A 16,562-nucleotide genomic window follows, 5' to 3' on the forward strand; every position below is an offset into this window, starting at 1 on the left:
TTTTACAGAGGAGGGAACTGAGGCCCAGAGAAGTGAGTTCCCCATAGCCACAGAGCTGACAAGGGCCAGAGTTGGGATTCGAACCCATGACCTCCGACTCCCAAGCCGGACTCTTTCCACTGAGCCACGCTGCTTCTCTGAGGCCTGAGAGGAGGAGAGCGTCCAGGGAAAGCCCCTGGCTCACTCCAAGCCAGTCTGAGGGGCGGGCGGGGCCGGAGGTTCAGGAAGGAGAGGGAAAAACTCGGGAAAAAAAGAACGTGAAAAGAAAAAAAATAAGCATTTGCCGACACATACTGAAAGCATGCGCCCTTCCCCTGACGGACTGATTTGACCCCTTTGGCTTTCTAAAGTTTCCAAATGATTTTAAGGAATTGTGTGGCTCTAAAATGCTATTCAAAATTATTCCCTCACACTGCCTCTCCGCCCTTTGGGGGGAGGAGGGGACGGGGTGTGTGTGTTTGTGTTTGTGTGTGTGTGTGGAAAGGACAAAATCACTCGACAGCCTGACGTGATTTTAGGGAAAAACAAAATTGATTAGAAGCAGAAAGCCCTTAGGAAGCAACACCCATTTGGGCGGGAGGGATGAACCCAAGGTTTGACCATCTCTGAAATGAAGGCCAGCAGGTGGGGCTTGTTACCCCCCAAACCACTCGTGAAAAATGTGAATTCCAGTGCTCCATTGGGGCACTCGGATAGCTCTGTCTTGAAGGGATTCATTTCAGAGAAAGTGGGACCCGAGGCGAGGATTTGGGCTCGAGTAGGGCTTTGGGCCCGTGGGGTCTGTAGGGGGAGAGTGGGGGAGGCGACTGTCTCTAAAGGAAAGAAATCCTTGACCTCAACTCCTGGCCGGCATGGAGGTTAGAATCCCGTACTAGCCAGATCTGCCTCTGAAAAGTGCATTTCGAGCCCCTAGATGGATATAAGGAGAGAGAATATCAACGACCTACCTGTGTCTTGTAGCAGGGTGAATGAATACAGGCATTTGAAAAGGAATTCCTGCTGTTCCCTAGGAAAGCCCTGTTGTCACTCTGTGTTGAAACCGAAGTTTGGCCTCTCTTGCAGAAATTTCAAGTGTCCGTGTCACCCCAAGGCTCCGGGAGATGAGGAGAAAGCACCAGAGGAGGAAGGAGGAAGGAGGAGACTCAGACATCCCGCCCACCGCTGTACTAACCAAACCGAGAGCCTTAACCGTGGGAGTCGACCTGTCCGTTGGGGAGAAAATAAAATAAGTATCTCCTCATATCCTAACCAAAACTAATTTGGAAACATTTACTGCTAGTATCGAACGATCTGAGCTCTTAAGCCTCTCTCACATATTCATATTCAAGATAAAAAAGTATTTGGCCTTTTCCTGCTGCTTAGGATGTTGCTTTCACTCCTTAAAATTCAGTCAGGGGAGAGAGACAGGAGAGACCAGCCTTTACTTAGGAAGAAATAATAAGGAAAATAAAAGAGACATTAAATACACAGTACTGTTAAGCCATTTAAAAGTTGATGCAGAAATGGAACCTGACAGTAAATTTCCAAGGGAAATTTACCTCACGTCTCCTTAAAAAGAAAGAATAAAACGTTTTAGGATGAGGCTCCCTGATTTAGAACGGTTCACTCTCCTGACTATTGGGATTGGGTTTATATTCCGTATGAGGTTTGGCTTTAGTTTAAGAAGAGAGACAAGAAAATGCTTGCACATCCTCGAGCAGTGTGATTTGAAGGAGATCTGGAAAATAATTGCTGCTGCACCTTGTTGTGAAAGCAGTGGTAGAGTCTGTGCTCGTGGGCTCAATCCCAGGTCGATATTTTTCAGAGACTTAACCCGCCTACTTGTGGAAGCGCCCCATCCGGTCAGCGTCCTGCCAGGCCGAGGTGCGGCCTCAGACGTCAGCGGGAGCCGAGCCGACGGGAGGGTGAGGATGGCCAGATGAAAAGATGCTGGCAGCAGCAAAGGTATGAAAGGAGGAGAGGGAAGGGTTTGCGGGTGGGGTGAGTGAGGTCCAGAGCGATTTTGAGGCCCGCCAAAGGGAAGAGCAATCTCAGCAATTGTCAGAAGTGAGAAGGGGGATGCTCCCAGTCACATGCTGCAGGTTGGAATCCTTGCCTGTGTGTTTTATCTCTGCGCATGATGATCCAGAGAAATGAAAGGCCAGAAAGTCATGCATTCTCCACTCATTCGAGGCAGTGAGGGATTCCTTGACCCGCCTAGAGGAATATTCGACAAAAGATGTCAGGCTAATTTTGGATCACTCTGCCTCTCCAGAGAACACCCATGAAAGGGTTTTCTTTTTCCACCACAGGACTGCCACCTGAATTCCAAACCTCCAGTTGGCTTGGCATCTCCCAGAATATCGGAGGACTGAATCCGGTGGTGAGAGAAGACCTGCGCTCTGGCTCACGCGGCAAGGGATGGATAAAGGCAAAGCCCTTAGAGGCCCTGAACCAATCCCCAGGTTGGCAACTCTTTAAGGTGAAGGAGAAATTTGCTTCATACTAACCATTTCCAGCTTTTCCTACTTTTTCTAAGGAGTTCAAGGCCCTGAAAGAGAACTTTCGCAGTGTAAATGGAGAAATTGGCCTCTTTTGTACAACTCCACCTTTTAGTTCTCTGAGGGCTTCAAGACCTCCGAAGCAAATATCTGAGGCATAAATGGAGGAATTGGCCTTCTGAAAATCATGTCCTTCTTTCATGTGTCCACCTGATGTCTCCAAGGCATGGAAAAAGAATACTTGAGGCCAAAGAGGAGAAATTTGCTCCATGCAAACAATCTCCTACTTTTATTTCTCTACCTAAGGTTTTCAAGGCCTCAAACACAAATATTTATGTCTTAAAAGGAGAAATTTGTGTCAAGAAAACCAGCTCCTGCTTTCATTTCTCTCCCTAAAGACCTGAACAGAGAATATTTAAGGCAGAAGAGGGGAAATTTGCTTCATGCAAACAATCTCCTATTATTTGATTTCTCTTCCCAAGCTCTTCGAGGCCTGAAAAGAGACTCTTTGAATTTGAAAAGAAGACATTTGCTCCCTGTAAGCCACCTCCCACTTTGGTTTCTCTACCCCAGGTCTTCAAGACCTGAAAAGAGACTCTCTTGTCCTAAAGGTACAAGTTTTCTTCTTGCAAGCCATCTCCTGCTTTTGTTTCTCTACCTAAGGGCCAGAAAGAGTTGTACGTAGGGTTAACGAAGGAAAAATCTGCCTCCGAGAAAAACTCACCTCATCATTTTTCTACCTAAGGTCTTCAAAGACCTGAAGAGAAAATATACAAAGCGGAAAAGATGTCTGCTTCAAGCAGAAACATCTCCTGTGCCTCCCTTGAGGCTTCAAGGCCTTTTAGAAGACAATTCATAGAGAATGTTGGTGGTGGAAAGGAGAAATTTGCCTCATGCAAAAAAAAAAAAGCTTCCTTAATTTCTCTACCTCAGGTCTTCGGGGCCTGAAAAGGAAGATTTGAAGTGAGAGAGGAGAAGCCTGCTTCATGCAGAAACATCTCCTGTGCCTTATGCCATTTGAGGCCTTCAGGGCCTTTTGGAAGGCAGTGCATTGAGAATGGTGGTGGTGGAAAGGAGAAATTTGCTTCTTGCAAACAATCTCCCACTTTTCGTTCTCTCCCTAAGGTCTTCTAGGCCTCTAAAGAGAATCTTGGAAGTGAAAATGGAGAACCTTGCTTCATGGACAACCATCTCCTACCTTCTTTTCTCTCCCGCAAGTCTTCAAGACCTGAAAGGAGAGTCTTTGAGGTTTAAGAGGAGAAATTTGCTTCATGCATATCATCTCCCACTTTAACCAATCAAACTGAGGTGTTCACATCCTGCAAAGAGAATATCTGTGGGAAAATAGGACAGGTGTTGTTCATGCAAACAATCCCCTGTTTTTCTTTCTCCACCTGAGGACTGGGAAAAGGAAATAGATGGGGTTAAAAAAATGGAGAAATTTGCTGCGTGCAAATGATCTGTCTAAGGTCCTCAAGGCCAAAAGAGAAAATGTGTGACCTGGAAAAGGAGGCATTGGCTCCATGCAGATACATCTCCGGTGCATTAGTCCATTTCAGGCCTTCTAGGCCTATTAATAAAGAACAAAGAGGGAATATTTCATTTGAAAAAGGAGGAATTTATTTCGTGTACACTGTCTCCGGCTTTTGTTTCTCTACCCTAAGGTCTTCAAGGCCAGAAAAGGGACTGTTTGGGTTGAAAAAGAGAAATTCTTTTTCACTGGACAAATCTCCTTTTCATTATGCCCCCCCCCCCCCCCCCCCCCGCCCCCTTAGCTTCTAGAGTGTTTTAATTGAGATTGAGGAGGGACTGTCGGATGGGCAAGGGAAAGTATTTGTTTCATGGCAGAAAATATCCTCTTATTTCTTTACCTATGGTTTTCAAGGCCTGCAAAGAGAGAATGCATGTGAGCTGGCAAAGGAGAGGTTTGGCGTCATGCAAAAAATGTTACCATTTGTTGTGCCACCTAAGGCCTTGGAGGCCTTTAATTGAGAAGTGAGAAGAGAAAAATATAAAAGGTGGAAAAGGAGAAGCATACTTCATGCAGTCACTCTCCTGTTTGAACTTGTCTACCTAAGGTCTTCAAGACATGAAAGGAGGATATACGAGATTGAAAAAGGAGACATTTGCTCCCCGCAAAAACTCACCTGATCATCTTTCTACCTTAAGGTCTTCAAGGCCTGAGGAGAAAATCAATATATGAGTTGGAAAGGGAGAAGTGTGCTTGATGCAGACACATCTCCTGGGCATTGGCCCACCTGAGGCCTCAAGGCCTTTGAGATGAGAGTGAGTTGAGATTATGTGAGGTGAAAAAGGAGAAGGTTGCTTCATGCCAACAACCTTCTGCTTTCACTTCTCTGCTGCAGGTCTTCAGGGCTTGAAAGGAGAATATCAGAGGGGGAAGAAGAGAAATTTGTTTTACGCAAAAACTCTCCCATCAGTGTGTCCGCCTAAGATCTACAAGACCTGAAGAAAAAGTCAGTAGATGAGCTGGAAATGGATAAATGTAACTTCCTACAATAATGTCTCCTGAACCCAAGTCTCCCTGCAGCCTGGCTGACCTTTGAATTGAGAATGAATAAGAAATACTTGAGGTGGAACAGGAGAAATGGGCTTCACGCCCAAAATCTCCTGCATTGATTTCTCTCTTGGTAAGGTCTTTAAGGCCTCAGAAGAGAAGGTATGCGATGCAAAGGGGAAATTTGTGTCCTGCAAACTCTCTCTCACTTTTTTTTCTCCACCTCAGGCCTTTCGAGGCCTTTGAAGTGAGGGTGAATCGAGATTATTCAAAAGGAGAAAGGAGAAATTTCCAAGGAGCAAAAACCATCCAGCTTTGATTTTGCTAGCATGGTTTTCAATGCCTGAAAAGACAGTATTTCAAGTGAAAGAGGAGAAATTTGCTGCATGTAAAAATGATCACGCAAATTTCTCTGCCTCAGGTCTTCAAGAACTGAAAAGACACTAATTGGGGTCGAAAAGGAGAAATTTGCTGCATGCAGACTCTAAGACCTGCAATGAGAACATTTGAGGAGTTAAAGAGATAGGGCCCAACTGCCAGTTTCCTCTCTCTTTACTTTTTCAACCTCATCCTTGAAGTCCTTGTGTTCTCTGACAGAGAAAGTATGATCAACTCAGTGTGAAAAGGAGAAATTTTCTTGCTGCAAAATTTTCCCCTTTATTTTGCCACCAATGTCTTTGCCTTCCCAAGCCTTTTCATTAGGAGAGAAAATATTTGGGACAAAGGAAAAGGTAAAACTTGCTTCATGCAAACAACCGTCCTTCTTATTATACCCCCTCAGGCCTTCAAGGCCCTTTCATTTTAGAATTGAGGTGAAAAAGGAGGCAGGTGCTTCATGCCAGTCAATCGGGAATCTCTTCTGGATCCCAGGGTCTGGTCTTGAACCTCTGTTCCAGGGTATTGGAAGGCGATCAATGAAAATTTGAGGTGGAGGAGGAAGAGGAGGGATTTTTGCATCATGCCAAATTCCTGAAAAACTTAGCTTCGTGTAAAACAGCCTCTCCTGCATTGACCTCCTGTCTTGGGTCTTCAAGACCCAGGGGCAAGTAGGGTGAAAGGATCTTCATGCCCAAATCTCCTGTTGGATCCATCATCTCCCATCTGGCTACTCTGGTCTTTGTGGTGGTTGGTGGAGGCCGGGCTGCGGGCCAGGGGAGGTGGTGCAGGGACAGAGGTGGTGGTGAGGCGGGCGACGGGCCGGGGATGGAAACCCCAAAGAAACTTTGCAGGTGGAAACGGGAGATTTTCCTCTTGCAGAATCTCCTGAAAAACATGGTCTTGTTTTCCAAGAAATCCCTAGTTGGTCTTTCAGGGCTGCATTTCTCACCCAAGAGATTATCATCGTCATCAACAATCTGGGCTATCTCTCTTGTGAGCCTTCCTTTTTTCAGAGAGGTTAGAGCTGCTCCAATTGGACCGTGTAGGCTCATTTTCCATGTTAAGAAGTTGTCTGGTCTTGTCTGGAGGTATCTTTCAAAATTCTATAGTGTTTTGTCAGGATTTCAATTTCTAAGCTGTTTGACACAAGCACAACAGAGATAATTCCTTGTCCTTCTCTAAATCCTGGTTGACCAACTCAGTGTTCAATGGAATGTTCTTTTTCTTTCACTCAACTGATATAAAACAAGTAAAGGATTTATGCAGCACATCACACCAGCATTAAGTCAATAAAATCGCTAAGTAAAATAAAAACCTAAAATAAAGTAGAATGCAACTACAGTCCGCACAATAAAATACAATAAAATAGTTTAAAATGAAAGTTAATATTAAAATCACAAACATATAAAAGACTTGACTTATAAATGTATACAACACTCATTCCATTGAATGTAGATGTCTGGGATATTTTAGGATTAAAAATAAAAAAAGAAAACTACCATACTTTGGAAGACCTAAAACAGCGAGGTTTATCTCTCTATGCCTTTTCTAATATGATTAGATGAATGGCTTTATGAACGCAAACTGACGATAACACTATAGACCCACTTAAAAACTTCGAGAGAAAATTCCGTCCAACTTCAAAGCAATTTCACTTCCTATGCTTTGTTTAAGAACGTGTGGCGCACTGAATATTTTGTCCTCAAAGTTTTCAATCTTTACAGATTTGGGAGGCTGCTACTCTGGACTGGATCTTTCCTGGATGAGGTAGGCCCTGGTAGAAGCAGAGGTAGGTGCAGGTCAGTAGGGAGAAATTTTCTAATTCCCGGCATGGGTGGTGGTTGGTGGGGCTGGAGTCGGGCGTGGGAGGCGTTCAAGGGATATCCTCAGGGTGGCCCTGGGAGCTGGCAAGCATTGCCTCGTCATCTGTCAGTGCATTTACTCCTGCCTTAGCTTTTGTACTTCAAAATCTGCATTCCCGACATGCAGCAAGGAGAGAATTGGCGTTCCTAAATCCGGGGAAGAAATGAGGCGAAGGGGCAGCCGAGCAAGAAGGAGAATTCACGCGATGGTTCATGCTGTAGGAGTCAAGGCCACTGCCCCTGCGGCCCCTTATTGCAGGAGTGGGGAAGCAGGGGCAGTCTGGTGAGAGGGGAGCGGGGCGGAAGGAGGTGGCAGGTCAGGTTTGCCTGAGGAGGGGGAATGGAGGGTCTAAGGCCACTGCAGCACTGCCACTAGGTGCCCCCTGATCTCCAGTGGGAGGCCTACTGCTTGGAGGACAGTGGCAGTGCGGGGGAGGGAGAGGCAGGGAAGAGGGGATTGCTGGGGACCCCTTCTCTATCTTTTACCCTTTCTACCTCCCTTTTTCTCCAGCCACCTCCATTTCTCCTCCTTCCCTTTCTTCCCCAAAAGGAAAAAATATTCTTTCAATAGCACCCCAACATTCGCGGACCCAAGGCTTCCAGCCAAGCTAGCTCTAACATCCTGGACGCTCAACACCCTGAGGTAAACCATCCTGAAGCTCTTCTGCCTCCACCCTAAGGACCCCAGCCCTCCAGCCAAGCCAGCTCCAACATTCTTCCTGGACTCTCAACACCCTGAGGGAAACCCTCCAGAAGTACTTCTGTCCCCCCCCTCAGGACTTCCTAAGTCATGGGTTTTAATCCTGGCTCCGCTGCCTGTCAGCTGTGCGACTTTGGACAAGTCACTTAACTTCTCTGTGCCTCATTTGCCTCATCTGTAAAATGGGGATTAAGACTGTGAGCCCCACGTGGGACAGCCTGATCACCTTGTATCCCCACCAGCGCTTAGAACAGTGCTTTGCACATAGTAAGTGCTTAACGAATACTATCATTATTATTATTATTCCTGGACTCTCAACATCCTGAGAGAAACCCTCCTGAAGCACTGCTGACTCCACCCCAGCCCCACACAACCCCAGACCCAAGCCACAGGATGTCTCCTGGCCCTGGCGTGGTCTCTGACCTCCCTGTCCACCTCTGGTCACCCACGGTCAACCCTGGCCAACCTTCCATCCCACCCCCCCTCCCCACCACACACCCTGTCAGCTCATTAACTCTGATCCACCTCACCCCCTTCCAGATATGCAAAAGAAAGCTTTTCTTCTCCCAAACACTGTGTTAGTGAATAAAACCTGTCGAACTCCCATCTCACACTGATGGTCTTCCTTGGTTTATGGATTGGGTCTTTGTATAGTTCGAAGAGATGGTGTCTGCACAGGAGAATCAAGACAGATGTTCAGGGTGGATGACTAAAACTCCTCTTTGTACAAAGGTAAGTGAAGATGGCAGCCGTGCCTGAGGGGTTTACAGTATTCAGATGAGTGGGAACTTTTCAGCCAGCCAAAGGTGTGACAGTTCTGTGGGGAAAGTGGAAGGGTGATCCATGGCACTAGTGGCCCCATCTTCCTTAAAAGTTTTTTTTTTGCCCTCTCTCTCTTTCTCTCTCTTTCTGCCAGCTCCCAGGAGACCTGATGTGCCCAAGGTCCAGACTGAAATGTTGCAAGGTATATTTCGCAGTGTGGACAGCTTCCTTGGAATAATGGGCCAAGTAGAAGGCAAGCAAAACTCACACATCCTTGTTGTACTTACTGGCCTGGAAACCACATTTTCACACATTTCCCCTCCTACACATCCCTAGCCCTCCCCACCTACATATCCCTGCTGCCTTTTACCCACCCTCCTTGACACACTAACACAACCCTTTGCTCTCCCCTTATGATCCACACTTCTTCACACATACTCCTCTAAGTGCCTTCCCATGCTGCACAGCACCACTAAACACACAGCCCCACACAGATTCCTACCACTTTCCCCCCCCCCCCGGTCTAGAGATACACAACCATCTGCCCTCAGAGCTGGTGAAGGGGAGCAGAATCTGGTAGAGCAGATGAGAAAAACCTGCTGCTGCCTACGCCAGCAGGTCTCAGGAGTTCCTCCTGGGCCTCGATCAGCCTACTTTACCGTGGCAAAATGGCTGTAATTGATCTTTACTAAATAAGGCTTAGCCCTCTATTCTCAAGCGTCCCCACTTGTACTCTTGGCTCTATTCAAAATTTAGGGACCTATAGAAAGCCATAAAAAATAAATCCTTATCTCACATTGTGAAAACAGTCATAGAACACTTTTTTCTAATTGAGCCTAGGAAATACTACTACTCCTAATCATGGTACTTGTAAAGCGCTTACTAAGTGCCTAACACTGTTCTAAGCGCTGCAGTAGGTACAAGCAAATCGGGTTGGACACAGTCCCCGTCCCACATGGGGCTCACATTCTTAATCCCCATTTGACAGAGGAGGTAACTGAGGCAGAGAGAAAGGAAGTGACTTGCCCAGGGCCACAGAGGAGAAGAGTGGCAGATCCAGGATAAGCACCCATGACCTTGTGACTCCCAGGCCTCTGCTCTATCCGGCAAGGGCCACAGAGCAGACAAGTGGCAGAGCTGGGCTGAGCACCCATGACCTTCTGACTCGTAGGCCCATGCTCTATCCGCTACGCCGTGCCGCTGAGCGAATGACAGTAAAACATTTCAGATAAACAGTGTTTTTAATTCTGTTTTTAATGAAGGGAAGGAATTCATTAGAAGGTGCCACTCCGAGTCAGACATTAAAAAAGGTAAGAGATCAGCATTCTGATATTCTGATTCAACATCAGAATAATCATTGGTTGCTACTGGACAGTCACCTGGTGACTGCTTGCTTTATTCCTGGAAAGCTTTATAAGCACATGACCCCTACTGGGCTCTCAGTCCTAAGGGAACACTCTTGGTGATACTGCATCAAAGAGAATTTGTAATTTTGAGAAAGACTATTGCACATATTTCCCATAAAAACACCATCGGGCATCTCAGCCGGTCCCATGACCTGTGGGGGCCATTGCTCCAACGGGACTGTTTGAATATGGGAAGGGTACGTCCTCCTGCCATCCTTTTAGGTGATAGAAATGCCTCATCAACATATAATAATAATAATGATGTTGGTATTTGTTAAGCGCTTACTATGTGCAAAGCACTGTTCTAAGCGCTGGGGGAGGTACAGGGTAATCAGGTTGTCCCACGTGAGGCTCATAGTTAATCCCCATTTTACAGATGAGGGAACTGAGGCACAGGGAACCTAAGTGACTTGCCCACAGTCACACAGCTGACAAGTGGCAGAGGAGGGATTAGAACCCGTGACCTCTGGCTCCCAAGCCCGGACTCTTTCCACAGAGCCATGCTGCTTCTAATAATGTTGGTATTTGTTAAACGCTTACTATGTGCAGAGCACTGTTCTAAGCGCTGGGGTAGATACAGGGTAATTAGGTTGTCCCACGTGAGGCTCACAGTCTTGATCCCTATTTTACAGATGAGGAAATTGAGGCACAGAGAAGTTAATTAACTTGTCCCAACATATCCATCTACTCCCTCACTTCCCCTCATTTATTAATGATAATAATAAGGATGATAATTCCAATTATGGTATTTGTAAAGCACTTGCTATGTGCCAAGCACTCTTCTCAGCACTTTTAAAAAGAATGTTTTATGGTATTTATTAAGCGCTTACTATGTGCTAAGTGCCTGGGGAGGTAGAAGGTAATCAGGTTGCCCCTCGTGGGGCTCACAGTCTTCATCCCCATTTTCCAGATGACATAAGCGAGGGCAGGGAGGTTAGGCGGCTTGCTCAGAGTAACACAGCAGACAAGTGGTGGGGTACACATCAGAACCCATGTCCTCGGACTCCCAAGCCTGTGCTCTTGCCACTAGGCTACGTTGTTTCTCCACTTTACTTTCCTCTCTATCTCCTCCCCCCTACTGTTTGTAAAGTCCACGTGGGCAGGGATCATTCATTCATTCAATAGTATTTATTGAGCGCTTACTATGTGCAGAGCACTGTACTAAGCTCTTGGCATGTACAATTCGTGAACAGATAGAGACAATCCCTGCCCATTGATGGGCTTACAGTCTAATCAGCATGGCTCAGTGGAAAGAGCCCAGGCTTCGGAGTCAGAGGTCATGGGTTCAAATTCCGACTCTGCCACTTGTCAGCTGTGTGACTGTGGGCAAGTCACTTAACTTCTCTGTGCCTCAGTTAGCTCATCTGTAAAATGGAGATTAAGACTGCAAGCCTCACTGATTACCCTGTATCTACCCCAGCGCTTAGAACAGTGCTCTGCACATATTAAGTACTTAACAAATACCAACATTGTTATAATCGGGGGAGACAGACAAGAACAATAGCAATAAATAGAATCATGGGGACGTACATCTCATTAACAAAATGAATAGGGTAATAAAAATGTATACAAATGAGCAGACGAGCACAGTGCCGAGGGGAAGGGAGAGGGGGGAGGAGCAGAGGGAAACGGGGGGAAAGGGGTCTTAGATGAGGGGAGGTGAAGGGGGGGCAGAGAGGGAGCAGAGGGAAAAGGGGAAGCTCAGTCTGGGAAGGCCTTTTGGAGGAGTTGCGCTCTCAGTGGCAAAGAATAAGGGCCAGTGGTAAGTATGCAGGGGAAAAAAAAATGATGCCATAGAAACAGAAAATACTGACTTGATCACTGAACCCCCTCTCCTTGAGGACTCTGATGGGATTTGCCTCTCCCACCTGCCTTCCGGGGGTTCAACCATTCTGTGGCTCCCTTTCACTCCTAGAAGCCCGAAATGGTGAGTGAAAAGGGATCCAAAGGGAAGGGCTTTTCCTCCCAGTTTTTTTCACTCTGCCCACTCGGGCGCCTGGAAGTCTGAGGAGAAAAGGCACGTAGAGGCAAAATGGGTCCTGCCAGGGTGGCTCAGTGGCAAGAGCCCAGGCTTGGGAGTCAGAGGATGTGGGTGGGTTCTCATCCCTGCTCCGCCACTCATGTGCTGTGTGACCTTAGGCAAGCCGCTTAACTTCTCTGGGCCCTCAGTTACCTCATCTGGAAAATGGGGATGAAAACTGTGAGCCCCATGTGGGACAACCCAATTCCCTTGGATCGACCCAGGCGCTCAGAGCACGGTCAGCGCTTAAGAACTACCATTATTATTATTATTTTGCAAAGAAGCTGTAACTTTTTGAGCTCTAGCTAAGTCATCTTCTTTGTGAAGACTTCTTGTTTCTCTATGACTTGGTAGAACAGCTCTGCCACTTGGCAGCTGTGTGACTGTGGGCAAGTCACTTAACTTCTCTGTGCCTCAGTTACCTCATGTGTCAAATGGGGATTAACTGTGAGCCTCGCGTTGGACAATCTTCCTGACTTCCCTATCATTGTGGATGGTACGACCATCGTTCCCGTCTCTCAGGCCCGCAACCTCGGTGTCATCTTTGACTCGGCTCTCTGGTTCACCCCACACAGCCAATCTGTCACCAAAACCTGCCGGTCTCACCTTTATAATATCACGAAGATCCACCCTTTCCTCTCCACCCAAACGGCTATTTTACGGGCTCTCGTAAAATCCCGGCTAGATTGCTGTGTCAGCCTGCTTTCTGATCTCCCTTCCTCCTCTCTCTCCCCGCTCCAGTCTATTCTTCACTCTGCTCCCCGGCTCATCTTCCTGCCGAAATGCTCTGGACATGTCACTCCCCTTCTTAAAAACCTCCAGTGGTTGCCTATTAACCTCCGTACAAAACAAAAACTTCTCACTCTAGGCTTCGAGGCTCTCCATCACCTTGCCCCTTCCTACCTCTCCTCCCTTCTCTCTTTCTACCGCCCACCCCGCACGCTCCGCTCCTCTGCTGCCCACCTTCTCACCGTCCCCCGTTCTCGCCTATCCCACCGTCGATCCCTGGGCCACATCCTCCCGCGGTCCTGGAACGCCCTCCCTCCTCACCTCTGCCAAACTGATTCTCTTCCCCTCTTCAAATCCGTACTTAAAGCTCACCTCCTCCAAGAGGCCTTCCCAGACTGAGCTCCCCTTTTCTCTCTGCTCCCTCTACCCCCTTTCACCTCCCCACAGCTAAACCCTCTTCTCCCCCCTTTCCCTTTGCTCCTCCCCCTCTCCCCATCCCCTCAGCACTGTACTCGTCCGCTCAACTGTATATATCTTCATTACCACATTTATTTTATTAATGAGATGTACATCACCTTGATTCTATTTATTTGCTATTGTTTTAATGAGATGTTCTTCCCCTTGATCCTATTTATTGTTATTGTTCTTGTCTGTCTCCCCCGATTAGATTCTAAGCCCGCCAAAGGGCAAGGACTGTTTCTATCTGTTACCGATTTGTACATTCCAAGCGCTTAGTACAGTGGTCTGCCCATAGCGCTCAATAAATACTATTGAATGAATTACCTTGTATCCTCCCCAGCGCTTAGAACAGTGCTTTGCACATAGTAAGCGCTTAACAAATAGCAACATCATTATTATTATTATTATTATTATTATCATTATTGAGAAAGGCAAATCGATTGAATCATCCTTTTTTCTACCGAACTTACCCGAAGCCTAATCGCATTGATTTTTTCCTATTTTAATTGGAATCCCATGGAAAACGAACCATCTCCCCCAAAGGAAGTGCGGGCAAAGGAGTTCCGCCACAGTAGGCTCAAAATTGATCGCCTCTATTGCCCTAGACAAATCCACCATTTCCCGTCGATTCGTGGCGTTGGATGCACGCCGTTTAGGGGTTTTATTTTCGTTTTTTTTCTTTCTTTCCGGTTCCTTCAACGGGCGAAGAAGGTGAGGAGAAGCCAGTCAATCAGTCCTCCCTGCAGTCAGAGCCCCAGCGCAGGCAATCCTTGGCTCCGCCCCCCACTCACTTCCCTCAGCCCCCGACTCCGTCCTCAGGCTGAGTTTCTCTGTGTGGAGCGGCCAGAGCTGACAGTCGGAGGCCGCGGTGGTTGGTAACAATAATAATAATAAATGCTGGTATTTGTTAAGCGCTTACTTTGTGCAGAGCACTGTTGTAAGCACCGGGGTAGATACGGGGTAACCGGGTTGTCCCACGTGAGGCTCACAGTCTTCATTGCCCTTTTACAGAGGAGGGAACTGAGGCCCAGAGAAGTGACTTGCCCACAGCCACAGAGCTGACATGAGGCAGAGTTGGGATTCGAACCCATGACCTTTGACTCCCTAGCCCTGTCTCTTTCCACTCAGTCATGCTGCTTCTCTAGGCCTGAGGGAAGGAGAGCGGCCAGGGAAAGCCGCTGGGTCACTCCAAGCCTGTCTGAGGGGCGGGCGGGGTGGGAGGTTCAGGAAGGAGAGGAAAGAAAGGGGAAAAGAACGTGAAACGAAAAAAAAAATAAGCATTAGCTGACACAAACTGAAAGCGTGCACCCCTCCCCTGACACACTGATTTGACCCCTTTGGCTTTCCAAAGTTTCCAAATGATTTTAAGGAATTGTGTGGCTCTAAAACACTATTCAAAATTATTCCCTCACACTGCCCCTCTGCCCTTTTGGGGTTGCGGGGGCTGGGTGTGTGTGTGTGTTTGTGTGTGGGGGGGTGGGTGGTTGGGTGGGTGCCGAAGCTTGTCATCGAAATAGGAACAAATTCTTAGGACAAAATCACTGGACACCTCGACCTGATTTTAGGGAAAAGAAAATTAAAATTGTCATTGAAACAGAAAGCTCTTAGCAAGCGAGACCCGTTTGTGCTGCAGGGATGACCCCGAGGTCCGACTGTCTCTGAAATGAAGGCCAGCGGGTGGGGCTTGTTTACCCCCAAACCACTCATGAAAAATGTGAATTCCAGTGCTCCGTTGAGGCACTCGGATAGCTCTGTCCTGAAGGGATTCATTTCAGGGAAAGTGGGACCCAAGAAGTGGATTTGGGCTCGAGTTGGGCCGTGTTCTCCCGGGGTCTGTCGGAGGAGAGAGAGGAAGGCGACTGTCTCTAAAGGAAAGAAATCCTTGACCTCAACTCCTGCCCGGCGTGTAGGTTAGAATCCTGTACTAGCTAGATCAGCCTCTGAAAAGTGCATTTCGAGCCCCTCGATCGATAGAAGGAGAGAAAATCGATGCACCTGTGTCTTGTAGCAGGGGGAATGAATACTGGCATTTGAAAAGGAATTTCTGCTGTTCCCTAGGAAAGCCCTATTGTCTCTCTGTGTTGAAACCGAGGTTTGGCCTCTCTTTCAGAAATTTCAAGTGTCCGTTTCACCCCAAGCCTCCGGGAGATGAGGAGAAAGCAGCAGAGGAGGAAGGAGGAGACTCGAACATCCCGCCCACGGCTGCACCAACCAAACCGAGAGCCTTAACCGTGGGAGTCGACCTGTCCGTCGGGGAGAAAATAAAATAAGTATCTCCTCATATCCTAACCAAAACTAATTTGGAAACTTTTACTGCTAGTATCGAACGTTCTGAACTCTTAAGCCTCTCTCACATATTCATATTCAAGATGAAAAAGTATTTGGCCTTTCCCTCCCAGAATATATCCCCAATCCATTTTCAGGGGAAAGAACTCTGCTGGTTAGGATGTTGCTTACACTCCTTAAAATTCAGACGGGAGAGAGACAGGAGCGACTGGGAGCCTTTACTTAGGAAGAAATAATAAGGAAAATAAAAGAGACATTAAAAACATAGTACTGTTAGGCCATTTAAAAGTCGATGCAGAAACGGAACCTGACAGTAAATTTCCAAGGGAAATTTACCTCATGTCTCCTTAAAAAGAAAGAATAAAACGTCTTAGGATGAGGCTCCCTGATTTAGAACGGTTCACTCTCCTGACTGTTGGGATTGGGTTTATATTCCGTATGAGGTTTGGCTTTAGTTTAAGAGAGACAAGCAAATGCTTGCACATCTTCGAGCGGTGTGATTTGAAGGAGATCTGGAAAAAAGTGAAAACAGTGGTAGAGTCTGTGCTCGTGGGCTCAACCCCAGGTCGATATTTTTCAGAAACTTAACGGGCCTACTTCTGGACGCGCCCCATCCGGCCAGCATCCAGCCAGGCAGAGGTGCGGCCTCAGATGTCAGTAGAAGCCGATCTGACGGGAGGGTGAGGAGGGCTAGATGAAAAGATGCTGGTGGCAGTAAAGGGATGAACGGAGGAGAGGGAAAGGTTTTGGGGTGGGGTGAGTGAGGTCTGGAGCGATTTTGAGGCCTGCCAAAGGGAAGATCAATCTCAGCAATTGTCAGAAATGAGAAGGGGGATGTTCCCCGTCACATCCCGCAGGTTGGAATCCTTGCCTGTGGAACAGCGCTTTTGTGGCTCAGTGGAAAGAGCACGGGCTTGGGAGTCAGAGGTCATGGCAGAGGTCATGGATTCTAATCCCGACTC

General features: G+C 47.3%; 2 long non-coding RNA genes across 2 annotated transcripts; both read left to right on the forward strand.

The window, feature by feature from the left end:
• Positions 1–1,063: 1,063 nt before the first annotated feature.
• On the forward strand, positions 1,064–7,462 carry LOC120638221. The gene is made up of 3 exons (XR_005659770.1): positions 1,064–1,944; positions 2,292–2,461; positions 7,101–7,462. It is a non-coding gene; the product is annotated as an uncharacterized LOC120638221 (long non-coding RNA).
• Positions 7,463–7,752: 290 nt separating this feature from the next.
• Positions 7,753–16,298, forward strand: LOC114809118. The gene is made up of 4 exons (XR_003756876.2): positions 7,753–7,881; positions 8,593–8,670; positions 8,855–8,902; positions 15,425–16,298. It is a non-coding gene; the product is annotated as an uncharacterized LOC114809118 (long non-coding RNA).
• The last annotated feature ends 264 nt before the right edge of the window (positions 16,299–16,562 follow it).

This window comes from Ornithorhynchus anatinus, chromosome 2 (genome assembly GCF_004115215.2).
Source record: "Ornithorhynchus anatinus isolate Pmale09 chromosome 2, mOrnAna1.pri.v4, whole genome shotgun sequence".
Classification (NCBI taxonomy): Eukaryota; Metazoa; Chordata; class Mammalia; order Monotremata; family Ornithorhynchidae; genus Ornithorhynchus; species Ornithorhynchus anatinus.